Consider the following 9,541-nt stretch of genomic DNA (forward strand, 5'->3'; position numbering starts at 1 on the left):
CCCTCCCCACACTCACTCAAGGGCACCACAAAGTGGGTGTTATTGAGGGTAATGAAAAAGCCTATAAAATGAGCAGTTAAGTGGCACTTACTCAGGGTCTGGGAGCTCATTTGGGCGTGGGAGTCTCCCTCCCCTTGGCTTAGTTCTTTGGTTGTTTTCCTGTCTGGCAGTCCTGGCGCTGGGCTGGCGCACTCTGAGCTGCTAAGGCACATGTTCTCGGGGGTTCTCTCCTTTCATCCTCGCTTCTACCCGGATTGATAGAGGAGGTTGCTGCACCTCAGACAAGTTAAGCAGGCAATAACTCAGATTCAACCACAGGCCTGTGTCCAAATCTGGAAATGGTCTGGGGAATGTGGGGAGAGAGGATATCTGTGAATTTCCTGAAATTGTATACAAAGCTGTGCATGGGTGTGTGCGTATAGCCTTTTTGTGTGTGGAGAGAATAACTATGTTTCCTCAGCTTCTCAAAGGCCCCTGTGACTCTCCCAAAAGGTAACAGCTCCCCAGCTAGATTCTTCACCTGAAAAAGAAGTGCCCTAGGCAGTGGTTCTCAGTCTTTTTTAGTGAGAGGGCCTGGTTTTTAATGTCAAAATTTTCAACCATCCCCTCATGAGATAGTTGGGGTTTCAGAGTCTATTACTAGAAAAACACATAACAACAAAAGGAACTCTGAATTCAGGCCTGTTTTCATATGAATCTGTATTTTAATCATTATACAGTTTTCCCTCGATAGCCACAGGGGACAGGTCCCAGGATCCAGCCCAGACACCAAAATCTGCTGATGTTCAAGTCCCTTATATAAAATGGTCTAGCATTTGCATATAACCTACAATATACTTTATCTCTTGATTACTTATAATACCTAATACAATGTAAATGCTATGTAAATAATTGTAAATATAATGTAAATACTATGTAAATAGTTGCCGGAGTGCAGTAAATTCAAGTTCAGCTTTTGGGAACTTTCTGGACTTCTGTTTTTTAATATTTTCAATCCACGGTTCATTAAATGCATGGATTCAGAACCCTGCAGATACGATAGACCAACTGCACCAGCATCAGCATGCTTTTGGTAAATAGGAGTAAGTGAATGTGGCAAATATTGCTCTTTTCCTTTACCCTCTATTCCCAACCAGTATACTTTAATGGGGCAGGAATGAGGCTCAATGTCAAAGATCCCTCTCTCTAGCCCAACCCTCGCCACAGTGTTGTACACCTACAACAAGCACAAGAGGACAGCCCCTGCCTTAATCACAAGAAGCCAGTAACAGCCCCAGTTGTGTTTGGAGGCAAAATGCAGTTGCACAACCATTGGCAATCAATTCAGCTCATCAGTCTATAAAGTGGAGATGAGAAGAGTGTCTACCACATAAAGAGTACTGTAAGGATGAAAGAGATGATGTACGTAAAACATTGCTACCATAAATTAAGCACTTTCAAGGTACAGGCCACTTTACATTATCTCATTTAACAGTAAGGTTTTGAATGTTTAAGTAGCTTGTTCAAAGTTCCCAGAAGAGCTGTCATTTGAGTCAGGTCTGTCCAGAATCTAAATTCATAGGTGATATGCATTCTACTCTCTGAAGCCTGAATGCCTCTATATAGCCAGGGTAGACACACATAAGGCACTTAGATATTTGTTCATTTAAATTGGTCTAGGTTTCTAACCTGGAGAAGGCAATGGCAACCCACTCCAGTACTCTTGCCTGGGAAATCCCATGGACGGAGGAGCATGGTGGGCTGCAGTCCACGGGGTCACTAAGAGTCGGACGAGACTGAGCATCTTCACTTTCACTTTGCACTTTCATGCATTGGAGAAGGAAATGGCAACCCACTCCAGTGTTCTTGCCTGGAGAATCTCAGGGACGGGAGCCTGGTGGGCTGCCGTCTATGGGGTCGCACAGAGTCCCACACTACTGAAGCGACTTAGCAGCAGCAGCAGCAGGTTTCTAACCTAATCTAAACACGAAGAATTAGCTGGAGGCCGCCTATGAATGTTGGCTTGAGGCACACACGCTGTGGGCAGCTACAAAACAATGTGCTATTTTCAAACCAAGGTGTTGACCAGCATAGTAGTAAAAAATCTGGGGATGGCATCAGATCATTCAAACCCTGTCTTAAACTAGATGATACGGCTGTGATTTCACCTCTCTGAGCTCAGCTGCAATAGAAGAGTGTCAATAGCTGCCTTGTGTGCCTTTCAGAGCTGGCTATGAGGAGTGAATGAGATCACTTACATGAACCTGTCTGACATTGTAGTTGTGGTACATACCCAGGTTTTCTCATCATTGGTATCACAGTCATAGTGACAGGTAGAAAAGACCCAAGAGAACTCCAAATAATTCTGCTTTGGAGGAAGGAGCATGGGACAAGAAGGAGCTGAGGCTATGGAATAACTTTTTGTCTTCAGTGAAAATCTAAAATTAAATGATTTTAGGTCTTTAAGGCTACTATGAGTGAAAGAAAAAAGAAGTGACTAAAATATTGGCCTTTCCAAATTCATCTTGTAGGAGGAATTAAAAGTGATTTAAATAATATATTTACCAACATTTACCTTTAACCATCAAACTGACCTAGTTTTCCTTACAGTATTTGTAGTCTAGCATAGAGAACAGACTTTTAGACACAATGGGGGAAGGAGAGGGAGAGACAAATTGAAAAAGTAACATTACATACATACACTATCATATGTAAAATAGATAACCAGTGGGAATTTGCTGTATGATGCAGGAAGCTCAAACCTGGTGCTGCTCTGACAACCTAGAGAGGTGGGATGGGGTGGAAGGTGGGAGGGAGGCTCAAGAGAGAGGAGACATGTATTCTGATGGCTAATTCATGTTGGGCAGAAACTAATGCAATATTGTAAAGCAATTATCCTCCAATTAAAAATTTTGAAAATAAATTAAAAAAAAACTCTGAATTGGATTTATACAGTTCAAGAGGTAACGGAGATAAGTAAGTGATTTCCAACAGAAAACATCAGAGTCTGCCTTTTCAAGCTGACTGAGCAAAGTCCTCCTAAAATGTCCATGACAGCTGGGTAAATGTTCCCAGAGAGAAGAGACAGGAGGCTGAACCCAGGCCAGAAGTCAGCTTCCTGGAACACCCACGTGCGTCCCCAGGGTTGGCCAGGCCACCAACTTTAGTAATCAGACTGCAAAGATTGCAAAGCCCCTCCCTTGGGAGGCTTCCCCAGCAGGCAGTTACAAAGCAGTGTCTTATGAGGAGCTAATGGAATGAACCGCTGACTTGCCTGGTAATTCATTTTCCAAGCCATGCTTAGGTATCAGAGCAAGCAGATCTGCATCCAATTTGTCCCTCTGTTTTCCAAGCGGAGCTCTCCTTGGAATTAAAGAGGCTATAATTAAAGTACCTTATTTGGGCATGCTGTAATTAGTCACCAATTCAGCGTGCCATCAAATGTAATCCAAATACAAACACCAGGACTGAGGGTGCCAATCCCCTGGTGAGTTCAGGGAACTAGGGAGTTCAGCCTGCCTTTCTCATTAGACCTCATCACCCCAGAGTGACTCACCTGGTGGGGCCAGTGAGAATGAGCCCCAAGGCAGGCTGTCCTTCCAAAGTTTCCTAAGACTTGTGCATTGGATTTCTAGAGAGCAGATTTTATCTGATCGCCACAGAGAGGAACTTGGGGTGAAGGCAGCTTTTCGATCTACACTTCAAGGGGAACAGTGTGGCTTTGTGATTAAACACCAGCTTTGGGGCCACTATTTATCCAATCAACAAATGTTCACTGAGCCCCTGCTGTGTGCAAGCCAGTGGGGATTCAATAAAGAAGGAGACAGGATGATCTGCTGTAAACTCCATGAGAGCAGAAACCATGCATTCAAGCTATGTGACCTTGGATAAATGAGTTGACCTCTCTGAGGCTTGGAGTGCTTATTAATAAAATGGGAATAACAATCTCACAGTGCTGTAGTGAAGATTAAACGTGAGAAAAGACATAAACATCTAGTACTTTGCCCAGCACAGAGCTGAGCTGGGACTTCTGGAAAGTCAATCTCTCCAGATGAGTCCAGCCCCTGATTCTAATCTGCCCCCACTGACAGCTCTGCTGCTGCTGCTGCTGCTGCTAAGTCGCTTCAGTCGTGTCCGACTCTGTGCGGCCCCATGGATGGCAGCCCACCAGGCTCCGCCGTCCCTGGGATTCTCCAGGCAAGAACACTGGGGTGGGTTGCCATTTCCCTCTCCAATGCATGAAAGTGAAAAGTGAAAGTGAAGTCACTCAGTCATGTCCAACTCTTGGCGACCCCACGGACTGCAGCCTACCAGACTCCTCTGTCCATGGGATTTCCCAGGCAAGAATACTGGAGTGGGTTGCCATTGCCTTCTCCCACTGACAGCTCTACTGCACCTCAAAGCAGGGTAAAGATGAAAAAAGGACCTAGAACTATGAGCCAGAGTCATGTGACTGCTATCTTCCATTTGGAACTCAGCATTTTTCTGTCCCCACTCAAAGGGTGTGGAGTTGGCCGTACAGGTGCAGATGTCTGCTTTGTACTGGAAAAACCTCTACCTGACATTATTTATGTGCATAGCTATGTTCCACTGGACCCTAAGCTCCAGAAATCCCCCTGCCTGTCCTGCCTTTCACTGATTAGGGCATCTCCCTATTCCCCATAGAATTTTGCCCTTTGTCCTGTGCTGTAGGGAATCAAGCCAGGCTGTGGAAATAAGTAGACATCTTCAGCTAGCCGAAGGCGGCATCTCTACATGTATTTTCATGTAGGACCGCTTTTACGTACATTATTTCGGTTCCTCCTCAACACATGGCATCATAAACTATCGATTGTTTAAGCTGAAAGGAAACCTCAGATTCCATCTTTGATTTCTCTGCCTTCAGCCATTACATGCAATCCATCATCATGTCTTGGGGACTTCACCATCAAAACGTGATCTGTCCATCTGTCTTCACAATCACAACCAACCCACCATGCAGTCACCTCCCAGCTTGGCTCTCTATAGTTTCTTCTGATCTGTTCTCCACACAGTGGTCAGAGAGATCTTTTTAAAAATGCAAATCAGATCAGGTTACTTTCCTAGTCAAGACACTCGAACAGCTCCCCTCACATTTAGAATCTAGTCCAAACCCCCTGCTCTGATCTCATGCTCCAATGTCCTGCTTGTGCCACCCCCTGTCCCCCATCCCCCACCCCCTTCTGAAGCCCCAGGGCTTTTGCATTAGCTGTTGACTCTGCCGAGCACCTACTTCATAGCTCTCAGCATGACTAGAAGCTTTCTTAATGTCAGCTCTGCAGAAAAGCCTTTCTTGACCAGTATAACCCAAGCTCCTCTCAGCCGTTCTCTATCATATCAGCTTTTTAACTTTAGTATCCCATCAAAGTCTGATAATTTTCTGTGTTTCTTTAGTCTGTCTCTCCTGCCTAGAATAGAAGCTCTCTGAAGGAGGTATCTTCTCTTCGTATTTCACTTCTTGGAGCAGAATTTGGCACATTATGGAAGCTCAGTGTATTTGTTGAGTGAATGAATATTCATAACAATTATCTATAAAACAAGAAGAAACCAACAAAGGTCAGGTGACTTGTTTTTGTTATTGTTGTTCAGTTGCTGAGTCGTTTCCGACACTTTGTGACCCCATGGACTGCAGCACACTAGGCTTGCCTTCATTATCTCCCAGAGCTTGCCCAAAGTCATGTTCATTGAGTCAGTGATGCCATCTAACCATCACAGCCTCTGTCACCTCCTTCTCCACTGCCCTCAGTCTTTCCCAGCATTAGGGTCTTTTCCAATGAGTCAGCTGTTTGCATCAGGGGACCAAAATATTGGAGCATCAGCTTCAACATCAGCTCTTTCGAATCTTTTTTTTCAGGTGACTTGTATGATATCCAATACGCCACAGAGCCTCAACTGAAACTTTAGTCTCTGCTACTCTAAAGCGAATGCTTTTTCTACCCTCATAGTCTTATGATTCATTGCTTTTTCCCTCCCTCTACCCTCAGCAGTTAATGCAGTCTTACTTGACATTTCATGTTTGTGATAAATGCCTGAACATGACCTCAAGCCTTAGCCTCCTTTTTTCTTCAGTGGTTTATTGCTCACACCCCAAATGTTTGCATTTTCAGCTCCTGCTGCTTTTTTTTTTCTTTTACTTTTTAAAAAGTATTTATTTATTTATTGAATCTGTGCCAGGTCTTAGTTGCAGCATAGGATCTCAATTTTTGTTGCAGCATGTGAGGCCTTTAGTTGCAACAATATGAGCTCAGTTGTAGCATGTGGGCTCTAGTTCCCTGACTAGGGCTGGAACCCTGGGCCTTGCATTAGGAGTGCAGAGTCTCAGCCACTGGACCACCAGGGGAATCCCTGCTCACTTCTGCTTTTCTAAACTAACACTCATGCGTGCTTAGTCATTCAGTCATGTCCAACATTTTGCAACCCCATGGACTGCAACCCGCCAGGCTTCTCTGTCCATGAGTTTCTCCAGGCAAGAGTACTGGAGTGGGTTCCCATTTCCTCCTCCAGGGGATCTTCCCAAGCCAGGGATTGGACCTGCATCTCCTGCATTGGCAGGTGGATTCTTTACCACTAAGCCACCTCGGAAGTCTCTTCTAAATCAATAGGAAACACTTATTCAAAGCAGATCATCTCAGCCATCATCCTTTATCTTTTATAAGAAATGCCCATCACTCATCAAGCACCTGGCATTTCTGTCCACCATCCCTGCAGAAAAGTGGTGTCTGATGCACTGTGGATTAGAACATGGGTGGGGAATTTCTTTCCAGGAGGAAGATTCAATGACGATTGCCACCCGGGACTGGTTGACCAAACTATCTGGAATGGAGGCACCAAAACAGCTTCAAAGTCCAAGAGTGGGGCTGGGAGCTAGAAACGGGGGACTGATTTGGGGTGAGAGCCTGGTGCCCTTTGCACAGAGAACTCACAAAGGGGAGATGAGCATGCCTGTGAGGAGTGCCGGTGTTTCTGTGGCACAGACTGAGTGTGTGACTTGAGATAATTGGTACCTGTATACAAACCGTACTCACCTTTTTAAAGTAGATATGAATAGCACTGAACTGGGAGTTAGAGTACTTACCTTTGAGCCTTGTCTGCGGTTTGCTTGCTGAAAGGTCCTGAGCAAGTCCTGTCCCTCAGAATCTTCATCTCATGTGGTTGTGGACTCAGCACCCCAACCCTGCTCACCCCAGAGCTTTTGTGGTTGATAGAACAGGATCTGTGCAAGAGAAAGCAATTGTTATTGTGATTCTTAAAGTATACCGCACATTGCAGTTCAACCCACAGGATGCAGAGAACAGGTAGGCAGAGGTGGGGCAGGCAAAGATGCAGACTTTGGATTTTCAACACCATCTCTCTGTTCATGACTTTCTGTCACTCATCCCACCCCCTCTAAAGGCCCTGGGCCGTACCTTCTGCCCCACCCATTCTACAAACTTTCCTCAGACTCTTCATTCACCTGGAATCTGGCTAATTACAGTACTGTTACTCAGGGGAGAAGACTTCCTTGGGCTGCTGAAATCACAGAGGCCTCTAAGGGAAAGAAATCAATCCAGTATAGAAGAAATGAAAATGGCTTTTCTGCAAAAAACAAAAAGCATCTACCCAGAAAGGCCACACAAATCAGGTGCATTTTTCTCAATGACCAAAAAGCTAACCCATCCCATGTGAGACCAAGGCTGACATCTGTGGAGGCAAATGGGAAAGGACCACCATCATCACAAATCTCATCGCCTTAGGAGTTGGGCTAATGATGGACATAAATCCAGCCTCGCATCTGGGTGATTTTCTTGGCATTATACTTCACAGCCCTTGAGTGATTTGTTTGAGAAAGGTCAAGGACTTACATTATTCATATAGTTATAAAACTAGTAACAGTAACACTTCTGCCCTGACTAACATGTTCAAACCTCTGTGGGAGGTCTGGGCATCCAGCCCTCTGGACCACCTGCACCTGAGTTTGTGAAATCATTTGAGCAACTGGTATTCACGGGGCCAACACCATATTCTCTGCAAAGAAATACCCAGCTTCTCTGCAAAGAAAACACCCAGTGAAGGACTGTTAAAGCACTCTTTTATGTCAATCTCAGCCTGATGCCAAAAGGTGACTCATTGGAAAAGAACTTGATGCTGGGAAAGATTGAAGGCAAAAGAAGAAGAGGGAGGCAGAGGATGAGATGGTTAGGTAGCATCACTGACTCGATGGACATGAACTTGAGCAAACTCTGGGAGATAGTGGAGGGGGACAAAGGAGCCTAGTGTGCTGCAGCCCATGGAGTTGCGAAGAGTCAGACAACGACTTAGCAATTGAACAACTATAACAGTCTATTGATAAGTGATGCAATCAGCTAGAAATGCCTGTGGGTACTCACCAGGGCTCCATACTACTTGAGGGAGCCCTTAAAGACCCTTCTCCAGCCAGAGCCGGCAAATTGTGGCTAGACCAGCCTTTGTGGATCTTATTATGATTGCAAGATACAGCTCAGCAATAACCATCAGGAAACTTGAAAAGATAAGGTTTTCTAGGTCTGGAGGGTACATGACATGCCAAGGGCCACACAGTGAGGTTGTAGGTAGAGAGAGAAAAAGTGCGGACCTGGGGTTCTACCTTTATTGAAGTCAAAGGTGGGGTGCCTAGGGTTTTGTGTGTTCACTCTATCGATGAATTTAAAATGTGAGAGTGGGAATTGAAGCACAGGAAGGGAAAAGCAAGTGGTCAAAAGGTCACTTATCTAGGTCTCTAAAAGGGGAACTTCAGAGATGGGGCAGCTTGGCTTTTTATCTAGTTGTATAGATGCAAATATATTTTTCCAGATGGATGCCTTTGGAGTGGTTGCTTAGCAATCAAAGGCTTGATATCAGGCACTTACATTACAATAGAAAAAGCTAATTATTAGGTGTACACCACAAGTACACTATATTCAATGCAATTCAACTTGTATTTATTGAGCACCTACTAGATGCAGGCTTGATGCCAGGAGGATGATGTTACAGATCTGAGGTCAAGACTTCGTTCTGTTGCCTATTATAATACCACGGGATCACAATCATGTATGTGACTTAACTTCTCCAAGCCTCAGCTTCTTCATCTGTAAAATTAAGAAAATGGTAACATTTAATTCATAGGATTTAGATGGCATTCCAAGAAAAATGTGTATGAAAGTGACTAAATAAAAATGCATTAGTTTGTTAAATAACCCCATATATGTCAGCAGCAGGAGCTGGAAGAGTATATTGATAGGGGAGAAGACAGTCTCTTCCTCAGCTGGCCAGAATGACGGAGTGTCTTGAGAAACCTCCATGATATCAGTAAAATTAAATGCTTCCAATTTCATTCTTTTACATGTAGCTGTCTAGTTTTCCCAGCACCACTAATTAAAGAGACTATCTTTTTATCCATTGTATATTCTTGCCTCCTTTGTTATAGATTAATTGATGATAAATGTGTTACTCTATTTCTAGGCTTTCTATTTTGTTCCATTGATCTGCATGTCTCTTTTTTGCTGGTATCATAGTTTTGCTTACTGTAGCTCTGTAGGAGTCTGAAATC

At 44.3% G+C, this 9,541-nt stretch overlaps 1 long non-coding RNA gene across 1 annotated transcript in view; it reads right to left on the reverse strand.

The window, feature by feature from the left end:
- LOC122446671 overlaps positions 1-9,064 on the reverse strand; it is a 93,329-nt gene extending 84,265 nt beyond the window's left edge. Inside the window, exons 1-2 of the long non-coding RNA XR_006270970.1 lie at positions 8,949-9,064; positions 7,073-7,210 (exon numbers count right to left, since the gene is read on the reverse strand). This is a non-coding gene — a long non-coding RNA (uncharacterized LOC122446671). The remainder of the gene's footprint in view (positions 1-7,072; positions 7,211-8,948) is intronic.
- Between the last annotated feature and the right edge of the window lie 477 nt (positions 9,065-9,541).

Source organism: Cervus canadensis, chromosome 8 (genome assembly GCF_019320065.1).
Source record: "Cervus canadensis isolate Bull #8, Minnesota chromosome 8, ASM1932006v1, whole genome shotgun sequence".
NCBI classification, from domain to species: domain Eukaryota; kingdom Metazoa; phylum Chordata; class Mammalia; order Artiodactyla; family Cervidae; genus Cervus; species Cervus canadensis.